Consider the following 23,331-nt stretch of genomic DNA (forward strand, 5'->3'; position numbering starts at 1 on the left):
TTTGGGTGTTTCAAAACGAATCAACGCCTACCAAAGTAAAGCGAGCTAGAAGCGGGGGGAAGATTTTGATCGCGAACTTTTTTAATTTGACTGGCTACTTAGTGTCAATTCCTTTACGAAACCAAAGAACCATTAACGCCGAATTGTATACTACCAAATGCTTGGCAGAAGTTTTCTCTGTTGTGAGCAACAAGTGACCAAAAGCTACTGCTCCACCGCGGTAATGTGCCCGCCCACACCGCAATCAAAACGAGGGACTTCCTAGACAGCACACTGGTCAAACTCCTGGGTCACCCTCCTTACAACCCTAACCTAGCACCGTGTGAATTCTTCTTATTCCCAAAAATAAAAAATCAACTCAAAGGGATTCAATTTTCGTCGCCGGATGATGCGCTCTCAGCGTTCGAGCAGGCTGTAATCGAGATGTCTGCGGCGGACTGGAAAAAGTGTTTCGAAACCTGATTCAGACGCATGAAACTTTGTATAGAGGCTGGAGAAGAGTACTTTGAAAAGATGTAATAAAAATATATTTACCTATAGAACATTTTTTTTTAGTGTCGCAAAACTTTCTGAGTGTCCCACGTATATAAAAGAAAGTCGTGTTAGTTACACTATTTATAACTCAAGATCGGTCGAACTGGTTTAGCTGAAAATTGATGGGGAGGTAGCTTAGAACTAGGAGACGGACATAGGAACTTTTTTATCTTGTGTGCATTTTTTTATTCCGCGCAGACGGAGTCGCGGGTAAAGCTAGTCTATATACATAAAAGAAAGTCGTGTTAGTTACACTATTTATAACTCAAGATCGGTCGAACTGATTAAGCTGAAAATTGTTGGGGAGGTAGCTTAGAACTAGGAGACGGACACAGGAACTTTTTTATCTTGTGTGCATTTTTTTATTCCGTGCGGACGAAGTCGCGGGTAAAAGCTAGTACATATATTATAAGGTAGCAAACAAGCATGCGGCCACCTGAATTCGCCGAAATAGCGAAGCAACCGATGCCCGTTGACCCGCAACTGCGTTACCTATCTTTAAACAATGAAGAAGGGACCACGCAGAAAGAGAATATTCTCTCTTCCTATGCATCTCCTCCACCGCCAAACCACTTTCCCTTTCCAGCATTTTAAGAAAGCGTGGGAAGGGAATGTGGCCTAAAATTGAAGTGAAGTGGAAGCAATTCCGCGTTTCGTCTAATGAGTGTGCGTGTCGGTGGCCTAATTTTAGTCAACGTTACTTTCCCACCCTTTTTTATAAGGAACGGACGGTAAGGGAAAGTGGATCTTATAGAGGAAGGAACACATAGCAAGAGGATGTATCCGCTTTATGTGCGTCCCCTCCTCTGTCGATTCAAGGTAGTCGATGCATCTGCAATCGCGGATGTGGGCAGCGATCGCTTCGCTTTTTAGGCGTATTCAGGAGGCAGTTTGCTACCTTATGATATTAAAACAAAAAGTCTCAGAAACTGTATGTTCGGTTATTTTGTAATTTTACTGTATTTAAATTAACTTAACCTTGCATTTTAAAGTGTGAGATGTCATTATTTTTATTTTCTGGGGAACAGTCAAGCTGTTTTTTCTATTGTTTTTTTTTTAATTACTAGTCTATAATAATATTAATTGGCAGTGTTCAATAGCTGTGTGGTGTTGTTGGCAGCCTTCAGAGACAGGTGAGCGTGATGAGAATGAATCTGTCAGCGAAGCTGGACGAGCTGCAGCGCGGCGACCGTCAGCTGGAGACGACGGTCGCGCTCTGTGAGATCCGCACGCAGCTGCAAGAACTCACGAAGAGCGTTGAGTCATGCCAAAGCGAAGTCTCAGAGGTAAGACGCTCACACATTGCAAATATACAAACACACAAGCACTTACACTCAGTCATACTCGTATAATATAAAATTATTACACTCGAAGCTCAGCGCAGACTCCAAAAAGCTTTCAATACGCTGTCGATCTGTAATGGAAATGTATAACTACAAGCATTAACCCCAGTGAAATTAGTTTTCCGGTGCGGGAATCCAGAAAGCAAACTTCTACCAAAGCAGTTTGGCATAATTTCAGCTGTATGCAGTTCTGGCTGAAAGACAGCTTAGCAACTATCGATGACTTTATACTTTGAGCATTCAGCAATAAAATTTACCTTCTTATATACAATTACTCAATGCTACTTTTTAATAAATCTTTCATACTTATGTTAAAAATTTATGAATAGAACAATTATCAGACACGACATTTGGCAAATTTTTGCGTGCATTTAAATGTAACATTGATTTATATCAAATAAAAACACATCTTAAGCTTACTTAAATGCATTCATTAAATATAACTTGCTCTTACGAAATTATATTAGATATATAGTGTTTTTAGTAATTAAGATAGGTATAATTCAAAACTTAGTGAAAATATTATAAAATAAATTGCACGTCCGTAGCTTCGTAGACATCGTTGCTACGTAATAATTGCCTCACCGGCTTTCTAGTCGTCCTCATTACTCTAAATAAAATTTTAACATAGATTTTTCTCTCAACTTTAATAAAATTTTCCTAACCTAACGATCATTTTTCATTGCGGTTAAAATGTATTTTTTATATATCTAAAAGTGCAAAACGAGCAAACGGCCACCTGAATTCGTCGAAATAGCGAGGCAACCGCTGCCCATAGACATCCGCAAATGCTGATACCCATAGTAAAAATATTTCCCCATACTATGCGTCCCCTCATACGCCAAATCCACTTCCCCATCCCATCCTTAGCTAATAGGAAAAGGGTGGGAAGGAAAAGAGGACTTAAATTAGGCCTCAGGTACCACACTAACAGACGAAACGCGGACTTGCTTCCACTTCACGGCTGTCTTCTGTGTGGTTATGATTGCAACGGTAGAAATGGCCCATTCGTGCACCCAACAAATGTTGTTGTTCCGGGATCTACCACTGTTAAAAGTACGTATATTAAATCTCTAGAATGTAGTTTTACATACTGGCCTGTAAACCTGAGGGACAGAGGTTCAGGTTAGGTTAAACTGGAAATAATAACGCAATATTTTTTGCAGATTTACATGCAAACAATTCCTATATTATCCTTTTGTCGATTTGATGACGAATATGGCATTGGATAGTCATAAATAACGCCGTCCTAAAAGTCTTCGTTTTTTAGGTTAAACGCGACATGGTTGCCATCAAGCAGGAGTTGGATACGGTGCAGCAAGTCAAAGAAGAGATCGAAGAGCTGCGGGAGTATGTAGACAGACTGGAGGAACATTCCCAAAGGAGGAAACTGAGACTTCTCGAACAGGTTAGCTTATTCATTTTCTCACCTGTTGTAACTACATCATAGCTAACTATGATTTGGCCGCTTCGACCAGAAACATACTATAACTATGATTTTAATGATGCGCGAAACGAAATATTTTGGACCTATTTTTGAGGAAATTGCGCCAACGGATGAATATAACATTTGACACAGTTAAAATTAATGTGAAGAAGAAGAACACAAAGCTGTTTTAAATTAAAAAATATATATTTTGAATTATGATCGACTTTCTACGAATCGGCGACCACTTATTTTACAAAAGACTAAGAGGATAAGAGATTTTCTGCTTCTAAGCGTCCTATGATAAGTGAAACTTTACTTCTCGCCGTCTATCTCCTACGTCTAATATAAGTCAGCTAAAACAGCTGCAACTCATTTGGTTCCCTTTAACATTAGAACTGATTACACTTTTTCCTTTGAACATTTCCACCGAAGTACTTGCATGGGATCGATCTTAAATATATTTTCCATATACCAAAAAGGAATAAAAGCATGGTATAGGCATTAAAATTTAAATTACATTTTCACGTTTATAAGTGTTCATTAAAATATTTGATTGATATTCGTCGTATTTTAAATCGAAAATGTTATTTTCTCCATGTACGCGCACGAGCCCGCGCGAGTGACGTCACCGCACCGCAGCGAGCTGGCACCGCCGCGAGCGCCGCTTCCCCGTCCCGGCAGTCGCAAACCAACAACGACGCGAGACGCACGCTCTTTTATATTAAAAATTTGCTGTAATTTCTTACAAATATACGGATTTTATGTACAATTTTGTTTTGCTGAATTCATCGCAAACAAAGTGGCGACCGTGACAGGACTGTCAAATCTACAATTCAACGAGAAGACGAAGTTAAACGTTGTCGTAATATAACGGAATTCACTTCGCAACAGGGCCGACGGAAATACTGGTTTGAATACTATTCTGGAGGTCAACCTAAGGGAGGTGATTCGTTCCTTATACAAATTCCTCTTTCTTCTGTTTCTTTGTGTAAATGAATGCTAATTTCTCTTGAGTGTTATTGAAGGATCTAGCTTTATGCGTTCTTCTACCGCTAACTAGCTAAGTGCACAAAACTTTCTACAGTTATTTAAATATTGCAATTACGTCTCGCCGCTCGATACTATTTACAGTGCATAATAATTAATTACGACTCGCAAGAATAACTTTTTCTGTATCTTTTTAATTAAATACAGGCTTAATTAATTACTATAGTTTAGTACATTGCTAAGTAAATTGCTTTGAGCTTAACAGCAAATATTTTAGTCTTTATTTAGGGCTAAAGTTAAATTATAAATAGTACATCAGCATTTTGCTCTTACAAGCACGTCGTTTATTAATTTTTTAAACGATTGCCAAGCTTATTTCGATTGAAAATTTTGTTCTTTTTCTTAACAGTTATCTTAAATTATATTATTTAAACATTTTAACGGTTTTGCCTAACGTTTCAGCTGTGGAAGAAATATCATTACGCTTACAACGTGCGGGGCGCAGCCAGCGTCAGCAACGGAACAAACACTTTGGGGCTCGCACGGTTTGACTGCACATTTTTAATTTTTAAATAGCTCATTCTTTCTGTTACACGATGCCGGAGAGTGAATCGTATGGATTGAAAGAATTGTTGAAAAAACGTAGTACAATAAAAGGTCGATTGACTAAATTTAAAGAGTATTTAACCGTTTTATCTCAAATTAAGCCTGTGGATTTGACTACTTTACAAATTAAAGAAGTTACTTTAAGATTGGCAAAATTTCAAGAATTGTTTTCATCATTTGATAATTTACAGAGTCAAATTGAATTGTTAAGCGTTGATGATGATGAACAGCTTAAAGAGAGGGACCTATTAGAGAATCAATTTTATTCTTCTATTTCAACTGCACAAGATATCCTTGACGCAATTCCAGTTACTAAAGAGCGTTTCGATGGGTCCATGGCTTCTGCTGTTTCAGGTAGTTGTTCTCACGCTATTAACACTGTTAAGTTGCCTACAATTAAATTACCTACCTTTGACGGAAACTACCTCAAATGGCTGGAATTCAGGGATACCTTCGACTCGTTGATTAATTCCAATGATTCTATACCTACTATAAATAAATTCCATTATTTACGATCAGCTTTAGAAGGAAGTGCTACTGTTGTAATAAAATCAATAGAGTTTACTACGGCGAATTACAAGGTTGCGTGGGATTTATTATGTGAAAGATATAACAATAAAAATATATTAATTAATAATCACCTAAAGGCGTTGTATCACATTGAACCTATTACTCGAGAGTCTTTTAAAGCCCTACGTTACCTTATAGATCAAGTGTCAAAGAATTTAAGGGCACTCGGTACTTTAGGCTTGCCAACGGAGCAATGGGATGTTTTGGTTGTGTTTATGATGTCATCTAAGTTAGACGTTACAACTAATAGAAAGTGGGAGGAGCACAAAAACAGTCTTACCACATTGCCTACTTTAAATGATTTTAATACGTTTTTGAGAAATCGCGCTGATGTCTTGGAAACAACTCAAAGTACCCGGTGCGATAGGCCTGATAACAAGTCACATTTCAAATCACAACATTCTTCTAAGTCTTTAGTAGCCGCAAGTACTAGTACTGTAGCTCAAAAACGTATATGTAGTATTTGTAAAAACGATCATCGTGTTTACCTATGTCCTACATTTTTAGAAATGAGCTTAAAAGAGAGACAAGATAAAACTGATAAGTTGAAATTATGTGCAAATTGTCTTCGCGAAGGGCATAATGTAAACCGATGTCGTTTAAAGGGATGCTGTCGCTCGTGTAAAGGTAAACATAATAGTCTACTTCACATAGAACAAGAAAATGTTTTAACCTCTGCGCCTGTCTCATTGGCAGTGTCTAGCACTAAACAAGTTTTATTGTGTACTGCTGTTGTTGATATAGTTAACCCACAAAATAATGTGTGTAAACCAGCTCGGATCTTATTAGACACTGGGAGCCAGTCATGCTTTATAACAAATGCTCTAAAAAATAAATTAGATCTTTCTATTAATAAAATAAACTCCGTCAACGTATCTGGCATAAATAATATAGGCTTCAATATTTCTGAGCGCTGTCACATTCAATTGAATTCTCGAGTAAGCTCTTTCACGACTGAGCTAGACTGTTTAGTTGTTCCTAACATTACTGGGACTGTACCTAGTAAAGAAATTAAGTTGCATAACTTAAAATTGCCATTAAATATAACGCTTGCTGACCCCGAATTTTATGAACCGTCTGAAATTGACATACTTATAGGGGCAGACGTCTTCTGGGATATAATAGGTAGCCAGCAGATAAAATTAGGTCCATGCCTGCCAACATTGCAAGACTCTAAACTAGGGTGGCTTATATCTGGTCCGGTAGGTGTTGCTTGTTCCAAAGGCAAAGTTATATGCAATTTCACACAATCGGATTTACATGAAACAATGAAGAAGTTTTGGGAGGTGGAAGAATTACCCGCATCTAGTAAAAATAATTCACTCTCACTGGAGGAACAGTTATGTGAAACTCACTTTATTCAAAATACTACTAGATTAAGCAGTGGTAGATTTTCAGTTAAAATGCCTTTTAAAGAGTCTCCTGAACACTCTTTAGGTGAATCATTTTACAGTGCAAGGGGTAGATTTTTTAATTTAGAGAAAAAACTTTATAAAAATGAACGTACTAAAAAACATTACTCAGACTTCATAAAAGAATACCAAGATTTAGGTCATTTGTCAGAAATTGAACGGCCGCGATTTGGATTTTATTTACCTCATCACGCAGTGATACGTGAACAAAGTGAGACTAGCAAACTTAGGGTAGTGTTCGACGCTTCGGCTAAGTCCTCCTCAGGCAAGTCCTTAAATGATTTACAATTGGTAGGGCCTGTAGTTCAAAGCGATCTATTTTCAATTTTATTACGGTTTAGAATACATAAATTTGTTTTAACAGGAGATATTGAAAAAATGTATCGTCAGGTGGAAATCGACGCTTCTCAGCGACATTTGCAGCTTATACTGTGGCGTGAGAGTGATGAGCAGCCTCTCAAAACATTGCAATTAAATACAGTTACTTACGGTACGGCATCGGCTCCATTTTTGGCCACCAGATGTCTATTACAACTGGCACACGAATGTCAAGATGAAACTATAGCCAACGTTTTAAAGCGTGATTTTTACGTGGATGATCTCAATACGGGTTCAAACACTATTCAGGAACTTAGGCGAATATACAATGGTGTTAATGATACTTTAAAATCAGCTTGTTTTCCTTTACGCAAATTTCGCACAAATTGCCCTGAGTTATTTAATAGTAAAGATAACGTCTGTGAAGTTCGCGATTGGAATAAAGAATCTACTGTCTTAGGACTTAACTGGTCTCCTAAATAGGATATGCTGTTTTTCTGTGCTAATATGAAAGTGCAGGACATAGTCACTAAAAGAATAGTAACCTCTATGACTTGTAGAATATTTGATCCTTTGGGCTTATTGTCTGCTTGTATAATTAAATGTAAAATATTTCTTCAGCAACTCTGGATAAATAAAATTGGTTGGGATGATCCCATTCCTTCTGACGATTCTCGTAAATGGTCAGACTTTATGCGCAGTCTATCGCGATTGTCATCTATAAAAATACCTAGACATGTGATACAATTTGTTGAGTGCGAAATTGATTTGCACTGTTTTGTAGACGCAGCTCAACACGCATACGGAGCCACAGTATACTTGCGAGCTATTGACAAAGAAGGCCAGATACATATACAACTGTTATGTGCTAAGGCCCGAGTTACGCCATTAAAGGCACTTACAATACCCCGCCTAGAATTGTGTGGTGCTTTACTAGGAGCTCGGTTATGTGATAAAGTATTAGAATCGCTTCCTTGTAACATCCGCAGTAAAACTATATGGACAGATTCTACCATTGTATTAGGTTGGTTAAGAACGCAATCTAGAAACTTAAAAACTTTTGTCAGTAACAGAGTAAATGAAATAAATGAGCTTACTCAGGGATTTACTTGGATGCATGTGCCAGTCAAGTGCTCCAATTGACGCACTTAAATAAAAATACAAGCAATCCGACATTAAACACTCCATGGACACAAGGAGCTATTATCAGAAGTCATTAAGGATGTTTTGACTAACTCGATTCGCATTAATATTATGATGCATTGTGTTAATATGATCTAATGATCCATTTGTATACCCCACACCCCATATCGGACCACACGGCGGACCACACAACTGTTACCACCACCAAGGAAACCACGAAGCATCGTCAATATATAAGTCGACCGGCAGACAGTGCAGAGAGATTCAGAAGACAGACGTAGACATGGTTATTACTCTGTAGTATTTTGTATTTTACATTAATATTAGTTTAATCGGGGATCCGCCCATTTCTATAAGTTTTATATTATAACCTGTAAAATTAAATAAAGTATTTTTTTAAAGTGAGTGTTCTTTCAACAAATTTAACTGGCGCCCAACGTGGGGCCCCTAAAGCAGTTGTTAAGAAGAAAATATCAAAGCACGATCATAAGAAATCCTGCAAGATTGGAATTCTTCGGTTGTTGGTCCAGACACAAGCACGACTATAATAATCCTGCGAAGTTAGACTACAACTTATACAGCAACTAAGTCTCTAAAGACTTGAAGCAAGGGGGCCTTTTCAAAGAAGAAATAAATCAAGATTGTTAGAAGAACCTCATGAAGCCTGTAATATTTATGTGAGTACCATTCGCATCATTCCTTTCAAAATTCCATTCCAATTGAAATCTCCTACTCTAGTATATAAGTCAAAAAGAGGTGCGGCGGATCACCCCTGTAGTTCTAATAGTTCTAGTAGTAATAATAATAATCCTAGTAATACCAATAATTCAGATTTAATTAAAATGGACGCAAAACAATTAATAGCTTTCGTACCTACGTACTCAGGTGATACGTTCGGATTATATCATTTTCTCACCTCTGCTCAACAGTTTTTACACGTTGCGGGAGGCGATAATACCCAAAACGTAATGATGCTTTTAAGTAAGTTAGAAGGAAAAGCAGCGATGTGTGTAGGCATGGTAAACCATGATTATAAGTGGGAAAATATCAAACAATTATTAAAAACGGAATGTGCCGATTATAAAAATTTAAATGTCTTAATAGGTGAATTACAAAACTTAAAAAGGAAAGGAACGTATAACGATTTTATATTTGAAATTAAACAAAAACTATTTTTTATTAAAAGTAAACTGTTAGAAGAAAATAATGGTCAACAAGTGATAGTCGATAAGTTAATGGAGACTTATATTAGCATAGCACACAATACGTTATGCGCTAGCCTACCGTACACAGAACAAAACGTAATTGAATATTGTTCATTCAACGAAGCCGTTACGCGCGTTTTGCAAATGGAAGCGAAAGGTCGATTTGAAAATTTTAGACAGAAGTTTTCGAAGTTGTGTATTACACCAAATCAAATGCACCATCCACGTCCACAATTTAATTATTCGTATCCTTCGAATAACAGAATTAATTATGATAGATTTAATACTAACAATAATAATAATAACAACAATAAAATTCCTTATCATACAAGAAATCCGTGGCGACCTAATTCTCAAAATGTATTTAATCAACCGCAACATAGCTATTTTAAAAGAAATTTTCAGAATAAACACTTCAACAGAAATTACCAAATGAATAATAATAATAATAACAATCATAATTTGAGTAATGAAGATGTATCTATGCGCACGGCACCAAACTTAAAACAAGGTCAAATTAATATTGGAAACGGATATGTTGCTGAGGAAGTTTTCCACCACGAAAAATTTCCCCAGGATTTTTTAGAAACACGCCAGGAGAATCCAAAGTCTTAGAGTTAAATCAAATGTATAACAATTTACCTTATTTTACTGTACACAATCCAGACTTTAAAATTTTAATAGACACCGGTAGCGAACGTTCTTTTATCACTAAAAAAGCTTCACAATATTTTAAACAATATTATAAACCAGAAAAATTTCTTGTTAAAACATCACATGGAATATCACGACATGAAGGTATCATAGTAACTCCATTTTGGAATAAATATTTCGGAGAGAATAAATCAAATAAATCAACTATGACTTTTTATATTTATGACTTTAGTGAAAAATATGATATTTTGTTAGGAACGGATTTAATTATACAAATAGATGCAAAAATAGATTTAAAGGATAAAAAACTATATTTACCTGAAACTGAAATTTCAATTAATTATATAACAAACGATGATAATTTGAATTTAAATGAATTAAGTGGAATTCATTTGAACCATTTTAGTGACGATTCACTTGATGTGCAGTATAACAATGAGTCATTAAGAAGTGAAACCTTAATCAACAGCAGTATTAATTCATGGAACGACGACGATGACAATAGATCATTATCGGATACTGTTCATTCTTGTCTAGAGGATAGTGATACTGGTATTCCAATAGTCCATCGTTACCCGCCGAAACGATTAAACCGCGTAGTGTTTGAGTTTGCACCGTTTAAACAAGTAAAAAATGAAAAAGGTATGTTATATTTTTATATTCCACCTTCTGATGAAGAAAATATTATTAAAGAATTAATGTTAGAATATTTAAATAAAGATAAGTATGCGTTAATAATTCCTAATGATGAATTATATTATAAAGTTTCGGAAGTTTATAGAAAATATTTTGATCATAGTAAATTAAAACTTACTAGATATACTAAATCCTTAATTGAAATAAATGATATTGAGGAACAATTACAGTTAATTAAAGAATATCATCTTTATAATAATCGACATGCAGGAATAGATAGTATAAATAAACAACTACGTGAAAAATATTATTTTGAAAAAATGAGAAAACTTATTAAAAGATATATAAATAATTGTGAAATATGTCAAAGAGAAAAATATAATAGACACCCTTATTCTACTTTACCAATTGAAACAGAAACACCACTTGAACCAATGGATGTTTGGCACATTGATTTTATGTCTCTCGAAAGAGATTGGTATTTAACAATAATTGATAAATTTTCCAAGTATGCAATTATTAAGCCAACAGAAAAATCGAAAGTATATGATACATTATATGAAATATTTGCGTTAGTAGGGTCACCAAATAAAATAGTACACGACGGTGAACAATCTTTCTGTAGTGAAATAATAAATGAATTATTTAAGACGTATAATATAATCAATCACACAACGACAGCACAACATCACAAGTCTAATTCGGATGTAGAGAGATTGCACAATACAATACAAGAACTATATAGATTGCAAAGAGACATGGATTTAGATAAAAATCAAAAGATTAATTTTATAACCCATAGCTATAACAACACTCAACACAGTTCAATAGGAATGACTCCTTACGAAGTTCATTTCGGTAGAAAACCAAAATTAAGAAGTTTCGACAATTTAAGAGTTTTTATTCAACGATATACCGCTCAACATAGAGAGTTTACTAACGAATTAAATAAAAATGTACATGATTTATTGATAAAGCAAAAGGAATCTAGGAATAACAGAATAAGTAAACAATTGAAACCAGTAAAAACGTTTAAAATAGGGGACACTGCGTATTTAAAAAATAGTATGGCAGAACGACACAAAACAAAAAGTCGATTCTTAGGACCATTTAAGATAGTAAGCATAGAACCAAGAAATAAATATAAATTAAACAATGGCAGAATATACCACATAGAAGAACTTCTTGTTACAGATTACTCTTCGTCTTCAGTCATGGATATCGATTCCGACAATTAGGACCAAACGAAAATGTCATAATAATTGATCAAAAGGCAACGAGAATAATCGAAGGAAAATGGAGCATCATTCACAATTTAAATATAGAACCTATAAATGAAAAATTAAATAATTTAGAATCACTAATTACACATGCTAAAACTAGAGATAAGAATAATGACTTTCTCCATATCTATCAACGCATTAACATTATATTACAACATGTTAAAGAAATTTGTAAGCACTTAAACATACAAAGTAAAAATAGAATTAAGAGAGGATTAATTAATGGACTAGGTACTATAATTAAATATATCACTGGTAATTTAGACGACAATGACTTAGATAGCATTCAAAATAATTTAGAAACTTTAAAAATCACGTATAATAAACAAATATCTATAACGGACGACACCCTAGAAGAATTTAATAAACAATTAGCGAACATAACTAATATATAAAATGAAATAAGTAAACAATTTGTCAATGTTATTTCAAATAAAAATGAACAGAAAATTGTTTTGTCTCTGTTATATCAAGCGCAGACGTTACAAGAAATCGCGGAACGATTAACAACGGCTATAACTTTCGCAGAACATGGAATGTACCATTATAGCATTGTTCAATCGCAACTTTTACAAGATACTATTAAAAATATCCCTAAAGATAGGATGATTTCTGATAACCTTAATGACATAGAACGATTTATTAACGTAGAAAGCAAAATAATTAATAACATAGTATATTTCATTATTAATATTCCTTTAGTAAAAGATAAAATTTATAATACGAGAAAAATAATACCCGTCATCCTAAACAATCCTACCTGTTCATATCCTTTGATGCGCATGGTAACGTTTGCTTATGATAATGTAGAAACATATGAAGTTAACAATTGTATAGAATTAAATGAATTTATATGTAAAGAGTATACCAATGTAATTAATATAAGTAACTGTGAAACCGATATTTTGTATAAAAAAGAAAGTAATAAATGTCAAATGATACCAATACAATGTCCAAAGCAAATAGTTAATATTAGGTCCTTACATATGAAATTGGCGTTTTGTATGGGAGGAACAAAAAGTCGAATATTTTTTAATATAATATATTTAATTAATCAAAGTATGAACCATTATTTTCTATACACTTTTGCCATCTCATAGGTAGTTCATTGATCCCTTTACTAAAAAAACCAGTCGGACGGGAATCAATAAAATCTTTGAAGGCGATTTGGACTGCCCCATCGGAGTTGAATTTTTTCCCTTGTAAGAAGTTATCCAAATTTCGAAAAAAATGGTAATCTGTTGGAGCAAGGTCCGGGGAGTACGGAGGATGTCTCAGACTTTCCAATTGAAGCTCTTCTAATTTAGTGGCCGTCTGTTGCGCAGTGTGTGGTCTAGCGTTGTTATGAAGCAGCAGTGGCGTGGAGCGATTGACCAGCCTAGGTTGTTTAGCCGCTAGCTTTTCCATCATGGTTTGCAATTGCTGACAATAGACATCAGCCGTAATAGTCTGGCCAGATTTGAGAAAACTGTAATGAACAATACCGGCACTAGTCCACCAAACGCTTACAAGTAACTTTTTTGGGGTTAATTTTCGCTTGGGGCAGGATTTGGCTGGCTGGCCAGGATCCAACCATTGTGCTGAGCGCTTCCGATTATCGTAAAGAACCCATTTTTCATCACAGGTAATGATTCGGTTTAAAATACCTTCATTATTGTGCCGGTTTAGTAATGTAACGCAACAGCCGACGCGCGTTTGCCGGTTTGCTTCAGTCAATTCGTGAGGTACCCACCTTTCAAGCTTTTTAATCTTCCCAATTTGCTTCAAGTGAATTAAAACAGTTTTATCACTAACATCGCAGCCTGCAGCTAACTCGGACGTGGTTTGCGATGGATCCGCTTCCACAATATCCTTCAACTCTTCATTATCAACTTGAGTCTCAGGCCGTCCACGGGGCTTGTTCTGCAGATCGAAATTTCCAGAACGAAAACGTTGGAACCAAAAACGAACTGTGTTTTCTTTTGCAACACGACCGCCATACACATCATTCACCCTTCGAGTCGTTTCCGGAGCACTAGTGCCACGGCGGAACTCGTACTCGTAAATAATGCGATATTTTAAGTTTTCCATTTTTTAAAATGAGTGACGCAAACAGAAAAAAACAGAAGAAAAAAAACAAATGAATGACGGTCATCGAACCACAAATACATGAGTCTATAGCTGTACAAATTTGAATTTGGAATTCCTTACCAAAGAGGAGAAATTCGTGATTAAAGTGGCCAGTACGAAAAACGCCAATTTCATATGTAAGGACCTAATATTATTTCATCTAAAGTAATTTATATGTATTTCAATAGTACTACTGAACTAAAGATAAAATGTAATAAACATAAGGAAATTGTGTGGTCAAAATATTCAAATGTACTAAATGGAGAAAATTGTGAACTAAACATTTCAGGATATAAAACATTATTTCGCACTAAAGAATCAACGGAGGACATAATTATAGCGACGGTCGACTTGAAACAATATGAAGATGTAACAGAAATGGAATTGAATTATGATGTATCCAAGATAACATCGAAATTGAAAGAAATCAAGAAGTTACCAGACTTTACATATGAGAAGAAACATAACATTATACAGTATGTGTGGATAGTAATAATAACAGTTATATTAATATTTATATTCTCATCGCAAATATGCAGATTCCGCGTTTGCAGAAAACCCGGAACTTCAAATTTAGGGGGGGAGAGTCAAGTGCTCCAATTGACGCACTTAAATAAAAATACAAGCAATCCGACATTAAACACTCCATGGACACAAGGAGCTATTATCAGAAGTCATTAAGGATGTTTTGACTAACTCGATTCGCATTAATATTATGATGCATTGTGTTAATATGATCTAATGATCCATTTGTATACCCCACACCCCATATCGGACCACACGGCGGACCACACAACTGTTACCACCACCAAGGAAACCACGAAGCATCGTCAATATATAAGTCGACCGGCAGACAGTGCAGAGAGATTCAGAAGACAGACGTAGACATGGTTATTACTCTGTAGTATTTTGTATTTTACATTAATATTAGTTTAATCGGGGATCCGCCCATTTCTATAAGTTTTATATTATAACCTGTAAAATTAAATAAAGTATTTTTTTAAAGTGAGTGTTCTTTCAACAAATTTAACTTGCCAACAGATCAGAATCCTGCAGATTTAGCTTCAAGGGGTGTTGACCCACAACAACTTCAGGATTCTACACTGTGGTGGCGAGGTCCTTCCTTCCTTCTGAAGGAAGAATCGGAATGGCCAAAACAAAGTTCTATATCCATTAATAACTTACCGGAATTAAAAGTTTTTACAGTAAATGAAGGGAAAATAGACACAAAGGGTTGTTCGTTGATTGACTTTAATAAATACTCACGATTTGATAAATTGAAAAGAATAGTAGCTTATATATTAAGATTTATTAACAAATGTCGAAAGACGGCTATTCAAAAGACTGGTGCTCCTGATATAGAGGAGTTGGACAAGTCTCTGAATCTATTAGTGAGACAAGCCCAATTTGAATCTTTCGCAACTGAGATTAACAATATTTCAAATAATAAAAAGTTGAACCATAAATCTAGGCTTTTATCATTAGATCCCTTTGTAGATTCTGAAGGAATTCTTCGAGTAGGTGGTAGATTACAGAATTCCAATTTTAACTTTGACAAAAAGCATCCTATACTGTTAGATGGCAAACATCACCTCTCTTTATTGCTTATGAGACACGAGCATATACGTTTATTTCATGCTGGTCCTCAACTACTACTAGCTGCGGTGCGTGAGGAATTTTGGCCTATCGGAGGCAGAAACTTAGCCCGCAATGTAACTAGAAAGTGTGTAATTTGTACTCGTATGCGCGGATCTGTTATCAAGCCTATAATGGGTACTTTGCCGGCCGCGAGAGTATCTCCTAGCTTTGTATTTGAGGCCTGTGGTGTTGATTTTGCTGGCCCCTTCGCGATTTCTAGTAAAAAGGGTCGCGGCAATAACATAACCAAATGTTTCCTTGCTTTGTTTGTGTGTTTACAAACCAAAGCTTTGCACTTAGAGACAGTAAGTTCAATGTCGACGGATGCATTTCTTCTTTGCCTACGCAGGTTTGTCTCTCGGCGAGGTAAACCTCATGTCATTTATTGTGATAACGGCACTAATTTTGTGGGAGCAAAGAATGAGCTAGGTAGAGTTATCAGAGCTAGCCGCCAAAGTGTTTCCGATTACGCAAATAATGAAAAAATTAAATTCGTGTTTAGCCCTGCCTATGCTCCACATTTTGGAGGCATATGGGAAGCAGGAATAAAATCGGCAAAGGGTCACTTAAAACGCGTTATAGGAAATGCTTCCCTAACATTTGAGGAATTAGCGACGCTATTTGCACAAATAGAAGCAATCCTGAATTCTCGGCCCCTTACTCCTCTTTCTTCAGACCCATCCGACTTATATCCTTTAACCCCCGGTCACTTTCTTATTGGGCGACCTCTGGTCTCAGTACCATCTCTGCCTGTCACCAGCACAAGACCCAACCGATATGAGGCAATCGAAAAGATGAGACAACACTTCTGGGACAGATGGCGAAAGGAATTTATAGCTGAACTGCAAGAACGCACGAAATGGAAGACCAGGCAGCAGGATCTAGCTGTTGGAGACATGGTCGTTCTGAAAGAAGATAACTTACCTCCATTACTATGGCGCCTTGGGCGCGTTCTTCAATTGTTTACTGGGCCGGACGGAGTAAACAGAGTAGCAGACATTAAAACTTCCAGAGGAACGATAAGGAGGGCATTTAATAAAATATGCCTGCTCCCCAAAATGCAAGATTAAAATATCACTAAACTATCAATCCTTGAAACAACTCTTTCAACGGGGGGAGTATGTACGCGCACGAGCCCGCGCGAGTGACGTCACCGCACCGCAGCGAGCTGGCACCGCCGCGAGCGCCGCTTCCCCGTCCCGGCAGTCGCAAACCAACAACGACGTGAGACGCACGCTCTTTTATATTAAAAATTTGCTGTAATTTCTTACAAATATACGGATTTTATGTACAATTTTGTTTTGCTGAATTCATCGCAAACACTCCATTTGAGGAATATTTTTTTTATTTTATTTTTTTTTTTATTTTTATTTATTTAGGGTTGCCAACAAAATATGTTACACACAGTTATACATAATTTAAAACATAAGTTTCATCTAAGCGTAATCTTAAACATATTTCAATTACAGGCAAACACAGCATTCATGTAATCAAAGAGAGTATCACAATAACAAAACTATAAATAACATTATACTTATACACATCTAAAGAGATCCAAAACAAAGTGCAGTGACAATCAGAAAAAAAAATATAATTCAATAACATGTAATGAAATATAAGAAAACAGGATAAAATGTATATATTACTTAACCGGTTTTAAGGAAACAGTTGCATTAAGTTTTTTAAGAAAAGATGACACTGAATCAAAGAAAATGTCTATATCCGATAACTTATTAATCGTTTCATTAAATTCACGTGAAATTCTATTGATAGGTGCATTCCTGCCTACATTCGAGCGATAACGGCGAATCATCAACATATCTCTTTTTCTACTATATCTTTTAGACGCATGTCGAGGGACTAGCAACTCAATCTTGCTGATTAAATCTGGAGCTATAGCCATACCATTTATAATTTTATATAATAATAATATATCTGTTACAGTCCTACGATGATTTAAAGACGTCATTTTAAAACGATCTAATCTGTTTACATAATCGAGCTCGCGCGAGCAGGTCTTATCTTTATAGACTAAATACCTCGTGAAACTTTTTTGGACTCGTTCTATTCTATCAATGTGACACTGATACATTGGATTCCAAACAGGAGAGGCGTATTCGAGCACGCTCCTTACATACGCGTTATAGAGTATTTTTAGAGGCAAAATAGTTTTGAAGTCCCTGCAGCACCTTTTAATAAATCCTAGAGTTCTGTTTGCTTTACCGACCATGTTGTCGATATGGTCTATAAATGAGAGCTTAGAATCTAAATGAACGCCCAGGTCGCGTATACTGGAAACTTCATGCATTACCACATTATTTACCGAATAGGATGTAGGAAGAGGCCGAGTTTTTTTCGTGAATTTTATATGAAAGCATTTTTTGACGTTTAAAACCATCCTGTTTGATTCGCACCATCTCTCAATAGCGTTTATGTCGTCCTGCAATAATTGAGCGTCAGCTAAACTTTGTACACATTTATAAATTTTAATGTCATCAGCAAACATTGAGCAGTTGCTATTCTTTATAACATTAACGATGTCATTTACAAAGGCTAAAAATAATATAGGACCTAAGTGTGAACCTTGAGGCACGCCAGATGCAACAACAAAGGCCTCTGATTTAAACCCACCTGTGACTACATACTGTCTCCTATTACTGAGGTAAGAATGAAACCAATTTAAGATCACCCCATGCACACCATAGCTAGATAACTTCTTTGCTAAAATATTGTGGTCCACCTTGTCAAATGCGCTGCTGAAGTCAGTATATATTGCATCTACTTGTAATTTAGAGTCTATGGACGTAGATATATCATTAACGTATGATACCAGATTGGTTATAGTCGATTTCTTTTTACTAAAGCCATGTTGTTGGTGTTTTAATACAACGTTCAAGTGCGATGAGAGAACCGGAGTTACTAAAGATTCAAAGAGTTTAGCAAATGTACAGAGTAATGACACAGGACGATAGTAGTAGGAATATATTTATAACATGCTCAGATTATTCGTTTTAATTAAAAAATACGTGTCATTTTTAAATATATTGGACGAATACAAAAAGAATTGCTGTTTCTTTTTGGTCGAAATAAAAATTGTACAAATTTTTTTTTAAGGATACTTGATTTATTAAAAGTATGATACGTAATACTTTTTTTAATATATGACCAACTTATATATGTCTTTTATGTTATGAAGTAGAAAGACTAAATTTACAAGATGAAGTATTTATCCTACGAGTACCTATTCGTAGTTGAAGAATAGGATTGCATTTTATTTCCTATTAATATTTCTGTACGTTTTATTATCTATTAATGAAACAGAGATAGCAATATGGTTTAGTTGAGATGTATGATTGCTATGTGTTGTTTCAGGGTCTCACGTTTTTCTTGTCGTACGCCATCTTAGCGGCGGTCCTCGGCATGTTGCAGTTTGGCTACAACACCGGTGTTATCAACGCTCCCGGCAGAGTGAGACTCATATAAATATCATTTTTACATTTTATTACTAATAAAATATAAAATATACTCATTAGTACATTTCTTAAAAATCGTAACTATTTTAAAAGAGCGGCAAATATAAATGTCGATCAAACTAAGTACAAGACGAAATCACTTGAAAGCGGGTCCTTCAAGAAGCGAGCATATATATATCTTTTTAAAAGGCCGGCAACGCATCTGCAGTTCTTCTAGTGTTGCGGATGTCCAAGGGCGTCGATGATCACCTTGGTGTTCCCGCCGCTCGTTTGCTCACTTCTCTTATAAAAAAAGCGATTACAACTCAACAAAGATGTGTATTGTGATGATGAACTTTTACCATAACATAAATAATCTTCTTGTCTCAATTTTTCTTCTTTTTTAATCTCAATTTTTCTTCTCTTGAATAATGAAAATCATCATCATCATCATCATCAACCTGCCCTTATCCCTATGGAGGGTCGGCACAGTATGTACTACTCCTCCATACATCTCTATTAGCCGTCATATCTGAATTTACCCCCTTCTTACGCATATCCTCTTTCACACAATCCATCCATACTTTCTTTGGTCTTCCTCTACCTTTATAGCCATCCACATTTAATCTCATTACTTTTTTGTTTATATGATTATCATCCCTCCGCATAACATGTCCAAACCACGCTAACCTTCTGCTCCTCAATTTCTCGATAACTGGCGCTACTTTCAAACTTCCTCTGATATGCACATTCTTAACTTTATCTTTTCTTGTCACACCACACATCCATCTTAGCATATGCATCTCAGCTACATGCAATCTTCTTTCATCCGAAACCTTGGTGGCCCAACATTCAGATCCGTACAATAAGACAGGTCTTACGATTGACTTGTAGATCTGTCCCTTAAGCTTGGGTGGCATTCTTGGATCACAAGTCACACCGGTGACCTGTCGCCATTTCATCCAACCTGCATTTATTCGGATATAACATATAACATATGTGAAAAACCTTTCCATATTTGTTGATAAAACCGTGTAAAATATGTGGGTCCGCTATCCTAGCTTACTCGTCTAGCTAAACAACTGCTTTATCTTCAGAACATCGAAAACTTCATGAAAGACGTATACAAGGATCGCTACGGCAAAGATATACAAGACGATGCTGTGAACACATTGTATTCGATAGCGGTTAGCATCTTTGCTATCGGCGGAATGCTTGGCGGTTTCTCTGGCGGAATGATTGCAAACAGATTCGGAAGGTAATTTAAATGATTAACGACCTCACAAAAACTCGTTACTTTATTTCAACATTCATCAATTGAGTATTTATTATGTTAAATGATAGGAAGGGAGGTCTACTGCTCAACAATATCCTCGGCATCAGCGGCGCAAGTCTCATGGGTTTCACCAAAATCTCTCACTGTTACGAAATGCTGTTCTTCGGAAGATTCATAATAGGCGTCAATTGCGGTAACTATTCTAAGCTTACAATAACTTTGACACACAAAGCAAGCGATAGTTTGAACCGATGTATGCTGCACGCTCAGACAGAACAACTTTGTGACAAGCGACGGGTCTCAGCGGCGTTAAATTAATTGACACCAACTGAATTCTAACCACAGGATTAATTTGAGCCATGTTAACCGATACTGTGGCGATTGCTTTCCGCGGTTACGACGTAACCGATTTTCATTAAAAACTCCACGTTGATGGTAAACAGAAAGTAATAAATTCTCTGGTTTCGCTGATCTTTTATAAAACAAATCTTTTATAGAGCAGATTATGTTGCCATAAGACGCTCGCAGCAATTTTCTGTTTAAATTGCATAGGATTACGTGTTGCCGCGATATTGAAAATCGCGGAAACATTGTTTTTTGAAAGGGAGCTTTGCAGTTAAAAATAAAACTTTATCTCGGGTAAGGTTCTTTGTAAAATCTTTGTGAAAGAGAATTTTTAAAATATCGCATTTTGTGAACGATGGAAGCCTGTTGTTAAGTTGGTTTACCTTCTTATTTTTGTAAAATGTAAATGGAAATAAATTCGTCATTATTTTACCTTTTTAAGCATTTACATTTTTTTCAGGTAGTTTCTCGTGGTGATGAAATTATTCTGTGAGTGCAGTTGTGTGTGTGTTGTGCAGGTCTGAACACTTCACTAGTGCCAATGTACATATCGGAGATAGCGCCGCTGAACCTGCGCGGCGGACTGGGCACCGTCAACCAGTTGGCGGTCACCGTGGGTCTTCTGCTTTCGCAGGTGCTGGGCATCGAGCAGATCCTCGGCACCGATGATGGGTGACCCATACTGCTCGGTAAGCTATTACAACATCCAATACATTATAAACACCAAAGTCGAAATACTGTTGCAGTGCAGTAAGTTGATTATATTACTAGTGAAATAAAATTTTGATGATTTTTTTTATAAAATCAAAACGTTATAAATTTTGATTGCATATGAGATCACTACCAGATGTTATGTATTCCTTCAACTTGGCGATACTTGAATTTTTACACGAGTAAGTTCAAAGAAAAGAATGAAGAAATTTGTATTTGCTTTTCACCCACATTTTTATATTAGGGAAATATTGTTTAAATCCCGTCTGTCTAACCCGCTTACGTCTATTTTGAAATAACTTAAATAGTAACAGACCGCAGCGCATTGGTAAATCATTTTGGTAATGCCTGGAACGTAACACGTGTGAATTGTGTATGCATTTCAACGCAAATATAATACACCCGGCAAGTGGCAAATATTCTGTACGTGCAATGAACGTAGATTAAATTTTCTACTTTCTATTTATATATTAGGTCCTTACATATGAAATTGGCGTTTTTCGTACTGGCCACTTTAATCACGAATTTCTCCTCTTTGGTAAGGAATTCCAAATTCAAATTTGTACAGCTATAGACTCATGTATTTGTGGTTCGATGACCGTCATTCATTTGTTTTTTTTCTTCTGTTTTTTTCTGTTTGCGTCACTCATTTTACAAAATGGAAAACTTAAAATATCGTATTTTTTACGAGTACGAGTTCCGCCGTGGCACTAGTGCTGCGGAAACGACTCGAAGGGTGAATGATGTGTATGGCGGTCGTGTTGCAAAAGAAAACACAGTTCGTTTTTGGTTCCAACGTTTTCGTTCTGGAAATTTTGATCTGCAGAACAAGCCCCGTGGACGGCCTGAGACTCAAGTTGATAATGAAGAGTTGAAGGCTATTGTGGAAGCGGATCCATCGCAAACCACGTCCGAGTTAGCTGCAGGCTGCGATGTTAGTGATAAAACTGTTTTAATTCACTTGAAGCAAATTGGGAAGATTAAAAAGCTTGAAAGGTGGGTAACTCACGAATTGACTGAAGCAAACCGGCAAACGCGCGTCGACTGTTGCGTTACATTACTAAACCGGCACAATAATGAAGGTATTTTAAACCGAATCATTACCTGTGATGAAAAATGGGTTCTTTACGATAATCGGAAGCGCTCAGCGCAATGGTTGGATCCTGGCCAGCCAGCCAAATCCTTTTTTTTTTTTTTTTTTTTTGTACGAGGGGAAATGCAGTTACGCACCCCTGCGCCGGGCCTGTATGTGCAGTGGCGCAGGGAGTGTGGGACTCGCCTAAAGTCGTTCGGCCATACCCACTAAAACCCCTCGGGCCCTCCATTCCGCCTTGTGGCTGGGTCACGGGAACACTTGCGCAATCTTCCGCGACCCAGCCGGCGTTGTCCACTCGGACTCTCCTCTTGTGGGGACAAAGATGTAGGGAGTCCCCACAACACACGTCTTAAGGCGCACCCGATACCAGGCGCGCCTAGCACCCGAAGGTTTGGCGGGCGATAGGGCAATAGGCCGTCCATCGCCCGGAGCTCTTCCATTTAGGGAGGCAGACGGCGGGTATGCGCCTGCCGCCTGCGCCCATCGCGTCGACGGCGAAGAGGGTCCGCGGCTGCGTCCTCCTCCCGCCGTCGTTCCGCCGCCTCCTTCAGCGCCATCACCTCCTCGCAGAAGGAGGCGACAGC

General features: G+C 36.7%; 1 pseudogene; it reads left to right on the forward strand.

The window, feature by feature from the left end:
• Positions 1 to 23,331, forward strand: part of LOC123723372 — a 44,024-nt pseudogene that overhangs the window by 7,277 nt on the left and 13,416 nt on the right.

Source organism: Papilio machaon, chromosome W, assembly GCF_912999745.1.
Source record: "Papilio machaon chromosome W, ilPapMach1.1, whole genome shotgun sequence".
NCBI classification, from domain to species: domain Eukaryota; kingdom Metazoa; phylum Arthropoda; class Insecta; order Lepidoptera; family Papilionidae; genus Papilio; species Papilio machaon.